General features: G+C 30.6%; 1 protein-coding gene across 2 annotated transcripts in view; it reads right to left on the bottom strand.

Annotated features, from left to right (window-relative positions):
- The window catches only part of Ten-a (Tenascin accessory), a 315700-nt gene extending 293015 nt beyond the window's left edge, over positions 1–22685 (bottom strand). For both annotated transcript variants that reach the window (XM_026635395.2, XM_064217160.1), the window contains exon 1: positions 22502–22685. The gene's annotated coding sequence lies outside the window, so the exon portion shown is untranslated. The remainder of the gene's footprint in view (positions 1–22501) is intronic.
- Between the last annotated feature and the right edge of the window lie 769 nt (positions 22686–23454).

The raw sequence follows: 23454 nt of genomic DNA, 5'->3' as shown, positions 1-23454 counted from the left end.
ATAAAATTCGTTTGTTAGGTTTTGAGTTTTTCGCGTAAGAGTTTTTCGGGATGGGAGCACTTCAGTTTTTAATGTATATTAATTAATCGACAGTAAGATGTTTTATATTAGCATTGAGTACTTTCACATTTCTTAAATATATAGGCTCAAGATACAACACGTGCACCGGGCGAACGCTGACAAGAGAGTATCCCCTAGTTAGTCAAATATATATATTATTAAATAAATATTTCAGTGTAAAATAAAAGTGTATTAACGCATATTAGGTCTTAATAGTTAGTTACGAGTACATATAATTTATAGAACCAGATAAAAGAATGAATAAACAAAAATTTAAAAAAAAACTTACTTTAAAAATAAAAGAAACTGCTCTAGAAATAGACAACTACCCAATTGGGTCTTATTTTTTTTCATAACTAAAGTGTCGTTTTGTATATTTTCTATCTTAACAAATGCATAATACTTTTAATAAAGTGAAAATGTTAAACCGTTTTGCAATTTGTAAATTAAAACTAAGTAAATGACAGAAAACAATCACAATGCTCTATCCGCCTGTACCTTCTGTGTTTCTTCGTATATTCTTTTTACATTTTTCTTACACAAACATTTATTAAAATAGAATGTGATTCAACTATATATACTAACTTTATATAAACATAGATTGATTTTCTGCAAAAAAAAATGCTATATATAAATCAAAGAACACACACACATACATATAAGAGACTATTTCGAGATCAATATATAAAGTTTATATAATGCAAATTGTCTAATTTCGAGTAACTAGTAAAAGTGCGTTCCCGCCTCCTTTGATTTAAGTAAGAAATCCATGTAATTAGATTGATTGCATTTACTTAGTGCTAATCATATTAATATTTTAAAAACACACGCAATAAACTACATTACATTTGGTTACAAGCCAAATGCAAATTTGTTGTCATGTCACACAAACTTAAGACCAGAAACAGGCTTCCGAGTTCTCAAGCTAGATTCTGAATATCTTCATTTAACCCCTCACGTTTGTTGCATTACCTGAGCTCAGAAACTTTGCAATAAGGTAAGAATTTGAATACTAACGCTCTACGTACCGTTAAGTTTGTTCAAAATGATAAAATCTACTTTTATTTGTTGTTTAAAAAACGAAACAACACATTTAGTTAATAGCTTTGGGATCTATCGCCGCAAATAACTTTTATTTTTATTTTATATCGATGCTGGTTTTAATTACTTGTTTAATTTTTGTTTATAAAGTTCCAAATTTTTTAATCATACATAACATGATTTAGTATAAGATTAGTAAAAGCTTTAACCACACCCCTTAATTAAACTTAAGCGGAACGTAATTATTGTGTTCTAAATTGTAATAAATATAAAACGCATTTAATGGAAGCAAAAGATACTCTCCATAATCTGGATTAAGAACGTTCCTCAACGATATATTATTAAATTACAGAGTACCGAATGCTTATAAACGCTACGTAACCTCCAGAAATCCCTCCATTAGACGTTGTTTACTCAGTCGGTGCGCAAATCTTGAGAGGTCGACTCACGAAAATGTCCCATGAATATGCGATGACACAAAACGTACACTGTTTTTCCATTTATAAAACTCTAATGAAAATACTACGCACTCAACTTATTTGTTTCTGAAAATGTATATTTTTTAATATATGTTCCGTCATAATTTAAGTAAATACGCTTTTTGCGTTATCTGTATTGTAACATATATTTTACCTTTTTTACATTCATTTAAAATCCTTAAGTAATAAAAAGCTGTTTGGCGGTAGAATATCTAATGAGAGGGTGGTACCTACCCACCCAGACGGGCTTGCACAAAGTCCTACCACCAAGTAAAGCAAGTTTTAAGGGCCAATTGAGAGGAAATTGCTAAAAATTTTTACATATTTAAAATGAAACAAAGTTTTGATTTAACTCAATCAGAAGTTTCTTTTCGTAAGTAAATTATTTTAAGAAAGCAAGAGTAGAATCAAAATATTTTTTGACATACGTAGTTCAGAAGAAAATAATACTTTTCAATTCTTTAAAAATAAGTAAAGTAGTTTTATTTTTATATTTGTTTCGCTTTCCTTTAACTACTGAACCGATCGTCGTAAATTTGCATACACGTTTTTATGAGTAGGTACAGTAAAGACGGTAACCTAAAATAACACCCGGGACCTCTAGCCTCACACGCAGATGAAAACTAGTTTTACAATGTTTTTATAATTAATAATAAGTGAGTAAGTAACAGCCTCTAATTCTCTCTCCGCTAGACTAAGGCTCTCCTCTTGAGGAGCAGTTCACTGCTCTAATGCGGAATGATGGATACACATCGATTTTCATTCCGACCAATGCAAATTTCTTTACCTGTATTAAGGTAATTAGTAATAATATAAATATTAATTAATACAATATTACGATTACTACAGCTACTACTATAATACTTAAATAAATATTTGTGCTTCATATAATATTTTATTGTCTTATAACCTTAAAATATTATAAAGAAATATAAATTCCTCTTAAAATTTTCTAACGTAATGTGTTAAGTCACTATAAATAAATCTAACAACTCATACGAATATAAGTAGAAGCGAAAATATAACCGTGATTAGTTGTTACTAATCATTCATTCTATAATAATAATACTTAATTCAATATAATTAAACAATTACATACAAAACAGGCTTATAAACCAGTAAATGCCACAATTAATTTTTCAGCTTAGACAGAAATAGCATGCTAATAAATAAGATAAATGAGCTTTTAAATAACGAATTGCTACTGGCCATTAATGTCACTAGCCGTCGTAAACGAATGACGTCAGTGACTCGAAGCTATAAAAGTAACAAAAGTACAGTATGAACGTAGCCTCGAATAAATAAGTAATCATGTACGGCAATGTAAGGAATTTCTGATATGACTAATTTTATCTAAAATATAAATAATTTTACTACACTTCCACATAATTTTTCGAATGACAATTAAAAACTGATAAAGTAGCAAATAAGTAAGAACATGTTATTAATTTTAAAAGGTCCCCTTGCGTGGGAATATCCATTTCCATATCAAATCAACTAATAGATCATATATTAAAAAAATTGTATCTACTATTTAAGTTAAATGTACAAGTAATTAAAATAATATAATTAATCATTACGAAGGAGAATCGAAAAAGGAACTATGTACCAAGAGACCAGCGAGTATATATTCTCGTTGGTCTAGTAATCAATATTGTTAGTTAAAATTATAATTTAAAGTTAAAATAGAATAGAATTTAACTAAACATCCGCTAAAACTGTCTGTAAGTAAAACCGTATCTAGATATTATTATTTGTATTACAATATTTCCATAGTTAATAATAGGTATAATCTTCATATGTTTTTTTCTGTATTTTGGAGCTAATTTTTTGTAGAGAGAGCTGCCGTAATTTAAGAAATATTCGGTGAGGTCTTCATTATCAATGCATCGTTTCATTTAGATGAAAAAGAAAACGATTTTTCTTTATAAATAAATAATGTCTCAGTGTTGTCGAGCAGTAACACGAAATTGAAAACTTTTTTTTTAATACAAATCCATTATTAAATAAGAGCTGTAGGTAAAAGTTAATAAAATTAATATAATTATTTACTAATAAGTAAATTATTCAAACTTATTTAATTAATCCGTGTTAAGAATAGCCCATTATATTGACTAGGACTGTATGGAGATATACGTTATAGATATAACGTTATATGATTCTGATAATGAATGGGTGAAAATGAATGAATAAAAACTAATTAATATGCATATTATGTACAGTTTTTACACTTCATACAAAATCTTCATAAAAATAGATATAATTAAGATTACATTTATGTACACTAAAGGACCTGACTATACAATAGTTTAGATCATTTTAACATGCATATAGTTTTCAAACTTTTATTTTGCAAAATGTTACCGACGGGAATGAAGTACAAACATTTTTGCGTAAAGTTAAAATCTATGCGAGCAGAAACGCAAGCATATTAGCTATTATATAGTAAGATAAAAATAACATTTATTTAAATAGTGGACTACAATAACCAAACTCTAAACCCGAACACAAATCCGAAGGGACAAAGGATTTATTTCGTTGTGTATAAAAATAAATCATTATGAAGCAATGAAATATAAAATAATTTAAGAAAATAAATATGGATGTTTAATTCGATATGCAATTATTTGAAAGTGTGTACTACGAAAGTTGACATAACAAAATATTTTTCGATATACGAGTTTTGTGTAAACTTCAAACATGTTTCCTTTTGACGGTAGCAAATAAATGTTGGCAAACGGCGTCGCTGCTCTATACTAACGCTGACATTTGTATTGCTAAAAAATAAACACATACATAAGTGTAATCCTATGAGCAAATTTGATATAAATAAATAATATAGTAAACTGGCAACCACTTCAATAATCTTATAATATAAGTAACGATCCTAGATCGTTATTATTAAGCGCCTTACGTCTAGTTTGAAAACATTATCAAATGACCTCATTTTGTTTGTAGTGGTGTACTTGAAATTAATAATACAATACAAATAAGTGTTATTTTACATTAAAAAAACTCCACGTAATAAAACAAATACCGCATGGGATGATCTTAAGCTACAGGTCGAGTTGATAAACGCCACCTTCAAAGTGTGCCACCATAACAAACAATATTATTATAAAGTAGTAATTAAAAGCAATTATTTTTTAAATTATTTCTATATCCATACAGCAAAACATAACCGCTTCCAAAATGTATAAATTAGCTGTACGCTTTTTTAACCAATAAAAAGGTGGGAAATGGCGTAACAGGAAAAGGGTGATTTGTGTTTGCCGATGCTAGTTTTTCTGCCAGTAGGATGCGTTCAGCATTGCATTGATGACTGAACTAACGAACCATTCGTACTCGTCCATCCAACCGAAGTATTAATTTAGATTTTATATTTATAAAATAGTATTCGTAAACGTTTCTAAAGAAATATTTTTGTCTAACAGAAATACGGTAACGGATAACTTCAGACTGGTATACTATTTGTCAGCTCTACATTGCACAATATGAAGTCGGCTTCGGAGCTGACTTCAAATTGTATGCTGCCTCAAAGTTTTGGATAAAAAGTATTTTTTAAAAAGACCTTACATCTACGCGAGCTATTGTAGGTGGCTGAATGCCAAATGAGTTTTGTGATGTAGTCTCATGAAAAGGTAGATAGCTAACCGGGACTCGGCAACGCAACTTCCAGGTACACAGGTATTTAACATTCCTTCTCATTTACGTCGAGTTGGTACGGATAAGACTTAAGTTTAAGTACATAATGCCCAAAAAGGTTGAATTCATTTCTAAAATATTCCAAGTTAGTATTGTTCAAGCTTAAGATAACGCTCAAAGTTTTTTATTCGACAATTTGGCTCTGTTTGTGAAAGAACTAGCTTGCCAAGAATGGCGCTATGAACTCCATGCAGAAAATGAGTGGTAAAAATATACTTCTTCGCAGCTTAGTTAAATTAAAACCAAATTATATAATTTTATTTCTGCACAATTTTAGTTAGAAATCAGCACTATTTTTGACAATTTCTTAAAGTGACATTTTTCAAACTGCCAACATTTTAATATACAGAAGGTCTTTCTATTTTTTATTGTATAGTATAATTAGCTTTTTTTTTAAAAAAAATTTATGAAATATATACAATGAAACTTATATACAATGAAAAGTTACAAAAATGCGCACAAAGCAAAAAATTTATGAACTTCGACACAGAAAATACGAATATTCTTAAATACACATGACGCATAATTGTACTTTATATCATGATACGACGATATAATTTCAGACGAGTTCAATTTATATTTTCCCGGCAACAGTTTCACGTGAACAGTGAATAAACACTCCGCCGTTTTACGATATTATTTGTATCTGTAACTATAACATAAATTAAAATAATAACCTTAATAGTACACTGACACAAAGTAATATTTTTCTATTAAATAATGTCTAGTATTTAGATAGAACTATCTTAGCTTTAAATATAGAGATCTTTCTGTATCATTGTTATTCTTATATAGAAAAGAATTCGTATACATAACATTGTTGAATTCTTTTTTCTAGTTGAATATTTAAGAAGATTTTTATAACTGCCGTCCTCTTATTTATGGGACAATTAACTTATATTATTTTAACCTAACATAAACATTGACTGGTTTGTTTCGAAACATATTTTATTAGTAATAAGTTTACGATGGAAAAACAGGCATTCTCTCTCATTGTTTAACAAGCAAAACATACAAATCGGGGTAAAGTATCGCTTACAGTAAACTTGTTATTGCTGTTACAAAGTTTGTTCTTCGTATTCTATTAATGTACAACTACAAGTAAGGCAAACTTGGTGCACAATAATCTAGTAGCTGGGACTCAACAAGAGGCGGTTTAGACTCCCAGCATTTCCATTATTTACAGTAGCGGTTTGCGACCGTTCCAGACAAATGAATTGGACAATAAAGCGGCAAGCACCCGTCAACTTTTCTTTAATGAAACTTTTTGATAATAAAATGGAATGAGGGCACTGAGAAATTTTCGCGCTTAATCATTGATCAGACGAAAATGCGTTGACTTCACTACAAACTGGCTGTTTTTCTGCAAAATTATCGAAAATCTAAAGAATAGTGACAAAAATAAAATGGAAGTGAAACTTTTGTTAAGGACTCGAAACAGTTTACTTTAAACCATGTAAATTTATTGATGGAATTATATGTATGACATTATGATAAATATACATATATTATATCGATAGTAATTTTTTTATAATATATTTTTTCTAGACGAAGGCCACCTTTCTTCTAGAGCTTGTTATACCAAGCTAGCAGAATTTCATACAACTGTAGATTTCCTAACGATGAGGTTTGCTCCACCAACAAATACAAGACGAATTATTGATACAACTGTGCGTTTCCGATTTTGAACCCGTAATTGTAATATAATATTATTAATTAATTAAAATTGATCATCTTATACTCCGAAGTAAAATATTTTTTCCTAAATGTAATGCCAAACAGAAAATTTTAAATATCCAACAGAGCAATTATTGAAATCTAAACTGTGTCAAGTTTCGAATTGCAAAAAATTATTCGTCCGCCATTCCACACATACACACATATATGTGCTACAAAAATTTGGTGTCAAACTTTGCTTCATAACGATTTGCTTTCGCTTAGCTTTCAGAATTGTGTCTGCAAAATCGAAGAATAAAACTTGAATACGAGGGAACAGGGCGAAAAGTTGAGAATGCATTTGTGGAAATAAAAGAAATATTTTGAGCGTACTTTGTTTTTCAAATGCAGACACAAAACTACTACTTGTTCTAGTATTAAAATATATATTTAAACAATGTCTTCTGTAAAAATATAAGGCATTGTAAAATTTATAGCATAGTATTAAAATGTATTTTTAAATTTAAACCTAGTAATATAATATTAAAACAGCGGTTTCCCCTTTTTATGCTATACTTTTTAATGCATTTTAGGGCCGGCTAAGGGAAATAAAAAACATTTAAACAAGGAAAGTCTATTTAATTAGTCGTTCTAAAATCAATCGTTTCCTATACATTTTAGTTTTAAAACTTTAGAATGTTGAATATTCGAATTTATCAAACTTATTTTCTTTACTCACGACAACATAGTAAGGATGAATTTGATACGACCTTTAGAATATTTCGTATATAGTTAAAATATATGTAAGCTGTTCTTTTTAGGCCATATAGATTTAACTTCCCGAATAAAATATTTGGGGGTCCACCTGGACCACTTTGAAAATCACTGAACTAGGGTATAAAACATGAGCCTAAAAGATCGCATTCCATTATTATAATTTTTTTCATTTATATTGCCCATAAGGCAAAAAAATATTCTAATAATTTCCAATTTATTTTCAAAATACTATAAAAATGTTTATTAACAGATGTTTCTGAAGACAACGGTACGAACATACGTAATAGCGTTGTTCGTAAGTGACAATGCATCATGTTTATCATTAACTGAATCAAGCATGGTTACGGGTTATAGTTGTCAGTTTTGTATATAAAGGGCGGAGACAGGTTAAACATGCAGCGCAGATAAAGATGACATTTCATTGATTGCATTTAAAACTATGCATTGCCTAAAAAAACATCTTGTATACATCGTGTATCGGTCGCCATAGAAATACAATTATATTTGGACAAACGACGAATCAAATCATATCTATACTTACACCAGTATTTTTTTAAATGTCAAATACTATTTTTATCATTAATATCTCTTCCTCATTCACTCATATTATATATCTATCTTCACTATTACGTTATTTATCGAGGTATGCTCGACGTGTTTAGGGAAGATATGTGTCGGAGACGTGATTTCGAAACGTCCGCTCAATGATGGTAACCGTAGTCAAACTCGTACGTGGATTCTGCTTTTATGGAAAACTAACTCTTAGCCCGTGGTTTTACTACCGCCCATTTCCCTGAAGTGAATGTAGTCTTTGCCCTGAGCTTTAAACTGTCTATTTAAATATACTAACGATTCAAACCAAAAATCATTCTTTCTCATGTATAGTATTAGTAGATTTATGTACAGGGATAGAATTACAATAATTATCAATTTTGCGTTCTTAACAACATCATGTGATATCATGTTTGAACGGTCGTGTACATAGTTATAAGTTTTTAATTATATTCTTATACGAATTAAGTGTGTTTGTTTACGGAATATCTATATCATAATATCTATATCATAATATCAAATTAGTGTATGAAAATTGACTATAGATATTACTATATTTTAATAATATAAGTAGATGGATGGGCAAACGGTAAGTGGTACTTGACGGTAAGTGATCACCATGGCATATAGGCCATGGTGATCACTATATAAATATGGGAGCTTTAAATAATATTAACCATTCCTTGTAACATCAATTCGCCACTACACTGGGTTTGCAGTTTTGGTGGTAGAATATATAATGAGCGAGTGGTACCCAGATGGGCTTCTGATCGACTACTTTTAATACTTGCCAATAATGATTCGCACCAAAATGCTTATGAAACCCGGTCTAATACGATTCAATCATATTTTTCTGTTTGTTTTTGTTTTCTGTTTTACGTAAGCTTGGTAAAATATGATGGATTATAAATATTATAATTAAAATAGAAACTTGAATTAAAATCAAACTTATGTTCTTTATTTTTATGTACATTAAATATTCTGACCGTGTGCCATGTACTTAGTGACAGAACATACGTAGTATTATCGACTACAGTTTGACTGATAAGGGTTAGCTCCGCATACGTTACCACTCTCACTACACACAAACAAAATAACAAAGAAAACGAATACTTGTGCATAACCCATAAGATACAATTTCGAATGACATAAGTGAACTGAGACTAGAATTTGTTGTAGGGTGGTACACTAGGTCACGTCCAAAGACTTCCACACGCGTGATTTCGATATATATATCCTCTGAAATCGCACACAACATTTTTAACATCTGTTTCGATTTTCGATTACGAATTCAGAACGATATACGAGAGATGTTTTATAAAGGATAACTTTATATCTATACATTTTTTCTTAAATTTACAGTAAATTGATAAGAAATGTAAAAAGAGACTTTTTCTATTAACATTTTCTAGAAATGTTCTGATATATTTTTAACGTAATGTTAGAAATTAAAGACTCAACATATAAAAAAATGCCATTTTTGCCGGTTTCCAAACTTTCGAACTAAGAACAGTTGCATTTTTAATTAAATAACTAAACTAATTTTCCTTATTATATTTTATGAAATATTATATTTTACTGAAAACTGTTTACTTACAACCAGCATAAGCTGCTGCGTACCGTCGACAACGCTTGTTACTGACACCTCTGTAACGCCTTTCATTGCGTTTTCGTATAATAACGCGCGTTCAAATGCAAGACAAAAGCTACTTCTTTTGCGCCGTCTTGTGTAAATTTTTAAACGTAATCTTTAAAGTTAAAAGTTTGTATAAAGTATTAACGGAGAAAAATTACATATATTTCATAATCTGCAACGTTTTGTGTTTGTAAATAAAATCATTTCTTAAATTTAGTCTACTTTTATTGTGTTCCCTCTTCAATTCACAAAAACGTGGGAATACCAATTTATTTCTTTCTATAAAAAGTAATTTGTTGTCAAAGATTGTCAACGATAATATAGATCAATAAATATAATTACAATATCCAAGGGAGTTTAACCATATACTAATTTTAAGTATTTTCAACAAAATATTGGTATATATTTAATACAATTCCAAACAAATGATTACTACTGAATTTATCTGTAAACTCTAACTCACACAATCCATATAAAATGAGAGACAGCAGTCTAATTTGACTACGTTAAAGCTAATGCTACTTGCGATGCTATCCAACTAGCCAAATCGCTTGTCTGAAACTGAGATTACTCGTAACAACAGCTGCAATAATGTTGCGCTTGCAACGATTCATTCGTTCAAAGTAAACTTTAAAAAGTTAACCTAACTAATCGATCTTCTTAATGTACAAAAGCTACATCTTCCGATTTAGAGAATAATTCAGATTTTTCTCTTAGAAGATGTTTTTAAAATTAAATTTATTACATATACTTTTTCGATACTGAAATTGATTATGGGTATATATGGAACGATTAATTGAGTTCGACACCGTTGGGCCGATTAGCAAGAGTGTTGGCATTTTTTCCAAGAATAATGTTATACTATCCTCGATGTGTTAACTCAGCACTGCACAGCGCTGCATCACATCAACTTATATCACCATGACAACTGTTATAAATACACAAGCAGGAAAACGTCTGCTTTGTTTTGCTAGATTAATTACACATTTCTTACGTATTTTAAGCCAAATTAAGTAGGTAACCAAAACTAACAGAAATTATATTTTCGTTTATATTCATTAGGGTCGGTTTGTCTTAAGATACTACAGCGGTAATCTCCCAAGAACCTTAATGGCTCTTTTCATCAGACTTAAGGACTTCATAGTCGTTCCCCATGTTCATCACATGCGCTTTCCAGGTTTTCAAGAAATAAATTCCAAGTTCAGAGTAAAAAATGAATTTTAAAAACATATTAACAATTACTTTGAGGTAAATTTCTTCAATAAATTGGATAAAGTTTCATAAACCATAGATTTTTTTAAATTCAATATCTAACTATGGAGTGATTTACTGTACGAATTCTCATTGGTTTCATTCAATGTTAAAAAATGTGGTAAGGTTGTGTTATTATGGAAACTATCCACTTCTAATACGTTTTTCTTCTTGTCATATCAAATATATGTGTCGCTTTGTGTTGACTTGTATACAACACATGAACAAATAAATAAATATTTTGATAATATGTTATTTTTTTTTAATAATTAATTACCTTAACTGGATACTACATAGTCAACTCAACCTATACTAAAGTAAATCTATTCTCTCACAGATGCTCTACGATATGCAATGCGAATTTCTCTTAATTAATTTTGAATTAAGAATTAAGCACTGGTTAACCCCATGTACTACATATTTTATATGTTTACCACATATAATCCAAGGTCAAAAATTCAACTGGTTTCTGAGTTGTCCCGTACTTTACTTGTGTCTATAATAATTTATCTCGCTTGTTGTACTCGTCGGTTGTGTCGAATGTAATTATGTATTATGCCCACGACCATACTAACTTGGTGGTAGGTCTTTCTGCAAGCCCGTAGTCGTATTATTAGTGTTTGGTACCTACCCAGATGGTAGGTACTATACACTCATAATACACTAAGGACTGACTCTACAAATGTGATGTTTGGAACATAGGACATCACATCACATTTCAATTTTTCAACATGAATACGGACAGAAAAAATCGGAGACATGACTTTGTATAGAACTCTTTGTTTTTTGAAGTTAGAAACCTAAAAACACTTTACTCCCTTTACGTACGAAGCCAGTATGTTATACAGTAACTGATACCCTTTGCTAGATATAAATTAAAATATCGTGTTATAAATAATAATTATAATAATAATAAATACACATAATATAACGGCGTGTAAGTTTCACCCATAATTCCATCAAGGCACTAAATGGGGTGTGCGAGAATTATAAGATAATTGTTACTTATTATTGATATGTCTTACGAGTAAATGCGTCCGCGTATCTTTCAACATGCGTCAATAGTTGGTGCGAGTAATTTAAAAGCACACGAAGAAAGAAAAATAGATCTAATGACTGTATTGCACCAGCGCAATATTCAACGTGACTCAATCATTCCAATTGATATGTCATTCTTTTAAACAAATGAAATAAATATCAGCGAATACTTCATTGAGTGATTTGAAGAAAAAAACACCATCTGCAACAAACTGGCATCTGATTTTGAGTCTGCAAAAACTTCCGGAAGCATTAGTTGCACATACGCCTGATTGACCTGTTTATAGGATAATTCTGTTAGAGAATATCCTCGTGGTGTTTTAAACAAAGTACCAAAAACTATCATCAAAATTGTTGTGTATATAACAATATAATGTATGTCCTCAACAAAATGGATCACTTTGATAGAAACAGAGACAGGCATTGTATAAGCACGAACAGTAAAGATAAACTTGTAACACCAAGTTTCCGACTTCGCAAAGTCAATACATCCTTCCTGGGGTCAAGGTATTTGATTCTATACTAAAATCCTAATCATTTTATATTTAGCGATGTATACATTTTAAGCTTTTGTATAACATTATTAATATATGTATAAGATATGATTCTGTATAAAAAAGTTATAAATGATAAAACTTCGCGAGTTACTTTTCGTTGATCTTCGTACAGGATATAAAAGTTCATTCGTAGGTGATAATTATAAGTACAAATATGATGAATGAAAAAGTTAACGACTGAGTATCTTGGTTACTCTTCTTTGTACAATTTACAAGCTGAATTTATATTTAATTTATCTATAACTATGAAGATTTAAAAGTGCTTGTCTAAAGTCTGATTTAAATAATTGTTTTACATGTTTTTCGGTGTGGTGCACACTCAACCCTGGACCTAACTATACTATAGCTTGCTGTGCCAAAGCCAATATGAATACCTCACATACCGCTTATTCGATATATGATTATGCATTTCAGTTCTGAATAATGTAATTACCAATGTCAAGTTGAGTTTTTGACAAACATGCAAGATCTATTTTTATTCGTTCACTTAAAATTGTACACAAATATATAGTGATTTCAGTCCTCGTTAATTCAACTATAGAAGATAGTAAGTTTTTTATTTAACTTCTGTATTACGAAAGGAGTACTCAAGTACTTCAAGCTATTCCACTTAACTACTTATATCCACTTTAATTTTTGTTTGAAAGTTTCTATAACTTATTCGACAACCAAAATGCTATTTTTTGGTGAATCCATTATGAATATCATAGATTATTATTCAACCAATCATATCGCGTCAATTAAAAATCTCATTTTTTTTTCACTTAAGCTATAGTAATTTTTGGCGCTATAATAACATCATTCACAGATTATGATTTATTTATAGTTTTATAGTTAATTTTGTACGATCTTAATAAATTATTTATTATTGAAGGTGATAGCTATAATCACAGTAGAGGATTGCTCCTCGAAAGATGCCGAAACCAAGAGTTAGTAAAATTGATTTAGATTATCAGGTTAGGCCATTAGAGATTTAGTGTTGGGAGGCACTAATCAGTGTCAGGTTTTATTTAGTGGGTTCACCGCTAAATAAAACCTTATTCCTTTTTGTGATTACCCGTTTAGAGTTACTTATATGTAAAATAAGTTATTTAACCATTTTTTTGTGTTACATTGAATAAGATATTTAAAGTTCAAGAAGACGGCAGCCTCACGCCACCGTATGCACCAACGATCCAGTACTGCGGAACGAGATTAAACTTAAAAACCTCCCGACAGATGTGTATGTCCTCGGGGAAAAAATGCTGAAAAAGTCTGAATTTAGACAAGTTTCTCTCATTTTCTGGATGAGGACAGACGTTACTTCCTTTCCTCTAAGGAGAGTTTTTACTAATATGTTCAAAAAGGACTTTTATATAAAAAAATGCATTATTATTAAACATATAGCAGCATTTATGAGTAATAAAATTCTTACTTTACTGTTTTATTCAATTTCTAGAAAGACAATTGCTTGCTCAAGCCCATTAATTTACAATGTCGTGATAACGGGTTGGGTAAAGGCACGCGAAACCATTCGTCAAGTATAGGAGTTAATATCTAGGTTAGTAACACTAAGTTTTTCTTAAAAGTTAAGTGCTTAAGAAACAATTTATCACAGCCTTCACTAGAGGCGAAACTACAAAAGCATATTAATTGTAGAGAAAGAACTTTTATAAATTTTGATTTATTGTATTCACACAATAGTATAATCGTTAACAACCCTTTTAACTATTACGTATATGAAAGGATAATAACAAAATCAATTTTACTCAAATTCTATAATATATTATGTGTCACTCATTGTGACACAAAATAGATACATTCCAAAAAGTTTCTTGTACCAAGATCTTTAAGTTAAACATTAGTTCACCAGTTGATACAGACCCGCGTAGCAGAATCTGATTCAATAAAGCAAAAGTTTCGACATTTTTACTGTCAGTCTGAATTCTGTTGGAAAATGTCCAAGGATTTCTAAGCAATATCGATAACTCTAAGGAGATTTAGGAAGACAAACAGAATTATATAAGGAAAAGATATAAAAATTTTAATGTATAACTAATAAAAATATACTTTATATGTAATACATACTTTAAGTTACGTGTGTCGTTTATAAAATAACTACTAAGATATAATAGTATAAACAGATATTTTAGAAATTTCATCTCAATCAACTGAAATGGTCGGTTGTTTTGGTTAGGTATTTATAACCGAGACCTATACTCGTATAATCATTTAAAGTTATTAACCTACAAATATGGGAACACAAATAGCAGGTCTACCAATAACGTCTAATGGAAATCGTTAACACTTCACCATTATCGCATCCTTTGTGTTGGTAATTTGCAGTAATAGCCTGCATTGATGTATCTCAAATAGTATTTGTATAAACTGTTAGGAATTCTCTGCGCAGTTAATGCCATACTACGTAGGTAGGGTCATATCTTTACTAATATTATAAATACCAAAGGAGCTGTCTGTTGCGTTTTCATGGCTAATCCACTGAACCGAATTTGATGAAAGTTTGGTATCAAGCTAGATTGAATCCCAAGGAAGGAAGAAGGAAGGCTACTTTTTATACCTACGAACCTCCTTTCACGGGACAAATTTGCAGATGAAATCTAACTTTATTATAAAGAATATAGTAGCACAATTTGAATCCTGCTTTGTACAAGATATCGTTGTTAAGTTGTTGATATTTTAATTTGATAAATTTAAAAGTAAATTGATCAAAGACCAAAATTCTAGTGGGATATATCAACGAATTTAGGTTAAACATTGCAAAATAATACGAGCCGAGACGGCCCAGCGGTGAGAACGCATGCATCTTAACCGATGATTTCGGGTTCAAACCCAGGCAAGCGCCACTGAATTTTCATGTGCTTAATTTGTGTTTATAGTTCATCTCGTGCTCGGCGATGAAGGGAAACATCGTGAGGAAACCTGCATGTGTCTAATTTCAACGAAATTCTGCCACATGTGTATTCCACCAACCCGCATTGGAGCAGCGTAGTGGAATATGCTCCAAACCTTCTCCTCAAAGGGAGAGGAGGCCTAAGCCCAGCAATGGAAAATTTACAGGCTGCTAATGCTTAATATAAAAAGAAACATTTGATACAATTGATCTTATTTAATAAGCTTTTTCATAAATTAACTATTACAAAAATTAATTTATGTACAAATTTATGTCTATTATAATAAATGAAGTTAAAGTATTATTTTCGGTCACAACAACGAGAAAAGGAATATAGCACAGAATTGAAACGTTTTTAAACACTTGGCGTATAATGTCATGAACATTCATTAACAACTGACATCTTTACACAATGAGCTAAAGCAAGAGTACACACAATCCGTCTATATTAACCAACAAAAACAAAAGCAGGAGTTGCTCAATTAGACGCAAAAATATTTTTTATCCATGGTTTTTTAATAATATTAAATCAATGGAGTTTCAAAAATATCGCTTTCTTAAGTGGGTACATATCCAAGTAATAATATATTTAACAATACTTTTAGCTATTCATAAGCAGGCTCTTCGAGGTCATATAATGCGTTTGAGGTTATAGAATTTACATATATCGGACGTAAGTTTAATATAATTATCTAAAGTTATATACAATTCAATGTGAATATGACACAAAGATATTCAAGTTGCCGAGTAAAGAGCGCATGAGTTCATCGCCCGCGTGAACACGTTAAGTGTTCAATGGCCCAAGTGAAAATTCGTCCATATGAAGTTATCCGTTCCCAACTATGTCCTCTTTATATAACTCTAAGCTTTGCATTTGAAAGGGATTTGCGTTACAATAGGACTCAGTTCATTATGAAGTGATAATCGAATTTGTTTTTATTTGAAGAAGGTGTGTCAGACGCAGATAACGACCGGAGCGGAATTGTTATTCAGAGATTTAAGTTACTGCTTAGTAAATATCTGTCGCGAATATACTCGGCAGAAAAGTGTTTTTTTCTTTTATCTTATTAACAAATTGATTAAGAAAACACTTCTATTATTTATTTTTTTTGTACAGACGTTTCCATTTACGTTTTTTCTAAAGGAATGAATGCCAAGAATTATTTATTTAATAAATGTTACATATAAAATATATATTCTCAAGCTTATTATGCAATTAAAGTAGCTATTAAAACTAAACATTGCTGCCTACTAAAGTAGGTAGCAATGTTTAGGTTTTTTTTGTTTCAAGTTAAATTTCAAGCGCCAATTCGGTAAAAGCTTGACTTAAAATGTTTGTTTTGCAATTAATACGCTAACAAAACTGCTTAAGTAGTTGAGGTAATAGAATATAATTTGTAATGTAATCAGTAAAGTTACGATATTATTTTGAAACTAAATAAACATATTAAGCAAAGTTTTATAATATTATCTTCGTCGTATTATAGGTAAGCTTGTCTCCTTGGTACTAAAACATGATTTTGAATTACCTGACTTCAGTGTGTGGCTGAGAGAGCTAGTCTAATTACAGCACTACAGAATAATAGAGGTAACTTCTAAAGCCTCATAGTTGAAAACAAAAGCAATGTATCCTGTTTGTAATAGGTAATTATATTTATCATCACTACCATGCCAGTATTCATTTGTTTGAAATCAATTATTTTCATTCCAAAGCGTCCATGTTCTGACACGTGGTGACAAGGTTTTAGATTAAAGGGAAAGAGTAACAATACACAAAAAAGGCGATGTTTTTGTTTTGTTTTTTTTTTTAACGGCTTTTATCGCACGAATTAAATGTCCTAATCGAATATATAAATCTATTTTGCATCATCTTAAGAAAAGCTATCCGTCCATTTTTACTAAACTTCAAAGGAACTGAAGTCAACAGATTTTTGGAAGCTTTCCAAATTGCAGAAAAAATTAAAACGAACGGGATTCTGATCCAGTCCGTGCGATATAGAAGAGCGGTTTATTCTCGATCAAAATAAGTAAAAAAACCTTTCGCGTTTGTCATCATTATGCGATTTTATAAAAAAATAATTGTTGTACCTTAATATCTGCATGATCAACTGGATAGTAAGTATAAACGTTAATTCATTAAAATTAGCTGAGTTAAAACTAGTAAGTTGTTTCTACTCCAGAAATAAAACACAAACGGTCATCGCTTGGCGGTTTAATAATAAATAAGTGGGTTGTACTAGTCTTCAATTGTCATGGACGAAAAAAAACTAAGTACAATTATTATTTATTATTACAGTAGTGGTTTGGGTTGATTTACAATATCATCATAAATGTATTCATACATGTAGATGCCCTAAAATCGGATAGCGTAAGTATCGAATTTTAATATTTCTCTTAACTGTTTTCGTAATAAACAAATATTTTTCAAAAATTATTTAATGTAATATATTTTTATATCCGAATCGTAAACTTATTTAATGTAACTTATTAATTTTGTGATTTATCTAAGGCCTTTGATTGTGTGCAACACGAAACTTTGGTCAGGAAGCTACGTCATTATGGAATTAGGGACACTGCACTCAGTCTTCTGATTTCGTATCTGAGCAATCGGATTCAGAGGGTTGATGTAAATGGAAAGAGATCTCCCGGGTCTCCAGTTACTGTGGGGGTCCCTCAAGAATCAATTCTTGGACCATTTCTCTTCCTTGTTTATATAAATGACCTGCCACATCTCCTAGGTGATAAACTCGAGATAGTATTGTTTGTTGATGATACTTCTTTAATTTTTAAAATAAAAAGACGTCTTTCAATATATGACGATGTGAACAATACTCTCTCTGAAATAGTAAATTGGTTTAGTGTTAATAATTTAATGTTAAATAGTAAAAAGACTAAATGTATTAAATTCACTACTCCCAATGTAAGATGTGTCAAAACGAGTGTACGCTTAAACGGGGAAGCATTAGATGTTTTAGAATCAACAGAGTTCCTTGGTATGACAATAGACTCTAAGCTCCAATGGGCCCCCATATAAATAAGTTGGCGAATAGACTCAGCTCTGCAGCCTATGCGGTAAAAAAAAATAGACTTTTGACTGATGTGGATACGGCTCGCCTTGTGTACTTCAGTTATTTCCACAGTATAATGTCGTATGGCATCCTACTCTGGGGTAATGCAGCTGACATTAATACTATTTTTGTACTGCAGAAGAGGGCTATTCGTGCAATTTATAACCTGGGCCCAAAAGATTCGTTAAGAGATAAATTTAAAGAAATTAAAATAATGACTGTCGCTTCTCAATTTGTTTTTGATAATGTTATGTATGTACCCAAAAACATAAACGATTTTCCCAGAAATTGTGACGTACATTCTATTAACACTAGGAACAAGAATAAACTTGTTACTCCAAGTACCCGATTACACAGGGTTAGTAACTCTTTTTTGGGGCAATGTATACGTTTTTACAACAGGATCCCAGAAAACGTTCAAAATTATTCAATTATAAAATTCAAAAGAATCGTTAAAGAGCGTTTGTGTGCTAAAGGATATTACAACACTAATGACTTTTTAGTTGACTGCACACCTTGGGAATGTAATGATCGCCTCCAGGCTGCTTCAAATAACTAAAATATAATTATCATTGTACATAATAATGGTTAAATTAAAATATATATATATATCCCACTGAGTTTCTTTCGCCGGTTCTTCTCAGGTCCGAGATGCTAAATTCCGAACCGGTGGTAGATTTTTGACAATCAATAAGCAAGTGTAAACATTTCTATATTGAATAAAGATTTTTGACTTTGACTTTGACTTTGACTAAGCAGCATAACTCAATTTTCGAATATTTATCTTACCGATTTCCATACAAGATAATAGTTTATATTTTGACTATCTGTAGGTAAACTATAGACTATTGCGCACTGGATTAGAAAAGATGCTGAGTGCTAAAGCATGTGTCAAAAGATATTCTGTCACATATATTTGCCGCCCCACAGTGAATCAGCGTGATATAATAAGCTGTTTTTTTTTTCATGTAAGTATACGGTATTTTATGTTTACTTCTACATTATTGTACAGGAAAATGCTCCGAACTAATAACTGAAAATTTGATATAAGTAATTGAATTATGGTGTATGAAATATTTTTGTATGACAACATAAAATAATATATCACAAATATCACTTAAATTTTGTGGATACTTGCCGATTATTTACATAACAAACAATAATCAGGTCAAAGCTACATTTTCAGTACGACAAAGAAACGTTTTGATAACCTAATAACCTGAAAACGCATTGAGTAAGCTCCTTTCATGACAAGACGCAATAGAATTTTTCACGTGGAAAGAAAATGAAAAGTTAATCTTAATACCTTTTCTGCATGCACAGTATTTCATTGAAGAGGTTGTTTTTTTATAAATAGTTATTCATAAATAACGAATGTGCTTCTATTTTACTGACTGCAGTTTAAAAAGAAGACTTATTTTTCATTTCTTTTAATTTCTGCATCTACCCTCGTTTCTGACACCCTTAACATATCGGAATTGAGTTCAGGTTTTAGTGACAAAAAGTTAAAAAAATACATTGTAGTTAATAAACTATACTAAAAATGAGGTCCGAGATTGTAAAAAAAAACAAATGAATATTAACTAAATCAGGTACAAACCCGGACAAGGACTACTTAATTTTCATGTGCTTAATATGTGTTTATAATTAATCACGTATTCGTTAGTGTGGGAAGACAATGAGAGGAAATCTGCTTGAGCTGGATAAAATAGTACCGAACTGTACTGTAACGTGTATCCACTAAACCACATTGGAGCGGCGTGACGGAATTAGCTCCAAACCTTTTTGAGATGTGAGATGGTCTTTGCCACATGTGATTGCATGAATGTTTTTATTTTATGACTATCTCTATGAAAATTAGGCTGTGCTTGTCGGTCGACCCACAATAAGTTGTTATATGTAAATCTTTACAAAAAATTTAGAGAGACATTGCAACGGCTATATTTGGCTTTCGACGTTTTCTTCTATCTATCGATTTGATTGTGATGAAACTTTGGTGACAAGACGTACGCTGGAAAATATTTTTACTCCAATGAAACGAAAAAAAAACTTTGTATATTTATTCTTTATTTTAAATTTTCTTTAGATAACCTTATTCTAAGCGAAACTGGGTAGATAGTATTTTATAATTATAAATATAATCGTAAGATTATTTCACACATACAAAATTGAGTATTACGAGTATATGTTATTGGCTAAATGTAAACTTACAAAATTAACATAAACGTAAAACCAATTTAAAAACAATTAAAACCGTTATATTCAAAGCGATTGTGTCTGTTCACTCGTATTAATGTCTATACAAGTTATACGACAATATGAGTTGCGCTCTGCCTATAAATTTTAGTATTTATATAATTTTCATTGAAGGAATCAAGAGCTAAAAATTTAAATACCACAAAATAGAAATGTAAATCTCTTCGTAGCTCAGGGTAAATATAATCCAGGCCAACCTAATTAGCTTAAGAAGATAGATTAAACTACTCGTAGTTTATTTCTTATAATAAGCTGCTCAACATCATAAAAATATAACTTCAGTTGCCTGACACTCAAGCAAGGTTTTAAATTAGTTCGTAATAAGATTTGCCTCAGTCATGGAGCATGTAATATATGTACCACTCCGAAAGTTTTGTACCACCTTTATTTGTTTTTTTTTTTTGGTAGTGATATATCATGTACACAATGACAAATTTCCAAAGTGCTAAAGTTTATAACTCAGAAATGAACTAGGTTTCTTTTTCTTCTAACTGTACTTCAAAATATATCTTCAGCTGTTATATTATTTACATATTATGTTTGCAATTTATCAATATAAAATGCAAACCAATCCAAGATAGGTAATTAATATTGATAAGTACGGACTATTCAATGAACTAATAATTAACTAATAACAAGCAAAGTATTAGTTTCAAATTGCAATCAAAATTCATTGAAATGATTCGTTGTCTGTGGAACATGTTCTTGCATTTTATCAACGTGTAACCGCGGGACCGCTTCATTTGCATTCTTTCTGTACGTAAATCTGCATATGAAAATTATTTCCGTAACAAAAACCAATATACATACCTCTGTCTACTTTGCAATACACCTCGGACTGCTAACAATATATGTATATATACACAAAGTTTTAGTAAATAAATTTGTGACTCTTGTGAAATCGGCTTTATGTCCCACATCTAACGAGCTAATTTACGGTTCGCCTGTACGCCCGAGTCATTGACAGTATTTATACACACCAATCAACGTTACATTCGAAATTTAAACAAGACTCTAATCAGCTCCATTAATCCTTCACTATTTTCTAAGAAAAATAGCAAGAAAACGAAGCAAGTAAGACACTTGACAAGCACTGAACAATAGTTACTAAATTAAACGTCAAAAATGTCCCAATAATCGTATTTGTACATTGATAATAACATAATATAGTAAATTTTAAAAGTCAAGATAACTTACAGACATCTAGCATATTAATATTACGCATTAATTTATAAGTTGGAGGTATATGTCATATTAACAATAATGTATCAAGTAATAATAAAACATAATACATAACATCATAATCAAGTAATACAGTTTATAAAAAAATAGTATGTCGCGAAATAAAATATTCATATTACGAAAAACAATAATTCATATTTTAAATTTCTGAATTACCATACTTGTCATTGACCCTTGATGCTCGCACATCAAATCTCATCGAAATATTATAATTATATTTAAAAATCTTTTTTTTTTTAAATAAAGAACTAAAGTTATCATGTTATGATAATATTTACGTTAACAATGCATACCCTTTAATTTCCTTTCCTTATCAGAGCTGGTATCATTCCTTGTTCCGATAATATTTAAGAGCAATTTTCACCTGAGAAGTCAGTTTACGCGACACTTAATTAGATTAACCTATGGATATACGAACCGGAGGCAATGAAAACGAACACGAGTTTTCGATACAACGTAACGTCCGCTCACGACGGCGGGATAGCCAGCACTAACGGGCCTTTTGTACCTCCCACCACCCCTGAAACAACCCTCAAAACCTCGTCCTTCGCCTGATCCGATAAGGTGCAGCTTGCCGTTTCGCGTGAAAATGCTGACGGCTCCGCAACTAAGCACTAACTTATTAACATAAACTAAATGAAGATGCACCGAGTAACAGCTACTGAGGTGTAGTGCGGGAAAAATTGTAAATTTTAAATGTAACCTAATTACGTGCATTTTATTTTATAAAATAACATTTTGCCAAATATCTTTTTCGAAGCAAACTAAGGCGTCGAAAAACGTATTTATAAGTGTAATACAATGTATCTTTATTTAATTAGAACCGTATAGGGCTCATCGAAACATAAATCCCGAGCGGCTTAATGGAGAATTCCCTAACAATAAACAATCCTGGAAAAACCTCTCCTTTTTTATTTTTATTTTTCGGCTGCTATAATATTTAAGTAACTTATACAAAACCAAATATAAAATACAATATATTTTGAAAAATCGTAACAACCCGTAAATATCCCACTGGTCAAAATACTCCTCTCCTCATACTGAGAAGGTTTAGAACCTTATCCATAATGTGGTGGCCTTTTTCTAAAAATGCTTTCGTTCTTTCTTAAAGTTCTTAGGCTATTCATGAGAATACCTTAAGTGACTATTATGTTTAAAATTTCGCAATGTTACTTCAAAATAATAATCGAGTTCAAAATTTTTAATAATAATTGACAAACATTTAATTATCATCAACATATTTTCT

The sequence above is a fragment of the Vanessa tameamea genome, chromosome 3, assembly GCF_037043105.1.
Source record: "Vanessa tameamea isolate UH-Manoa-2023 chromosome 3, ilVanTame1 primary haplotype, whole genome shotgun sequence".
Lineage (NCBI taxonomy): Eukaryota > Metazoa > Arthropoda > Insecta > Lepidoptera > Nymphalidae > Vanessa > Vanessa tameamea.
Note: the sequence above shows the minus strand (reverse complement) of the source record. Positions and strands in the feature narration are given on the sequence as shown.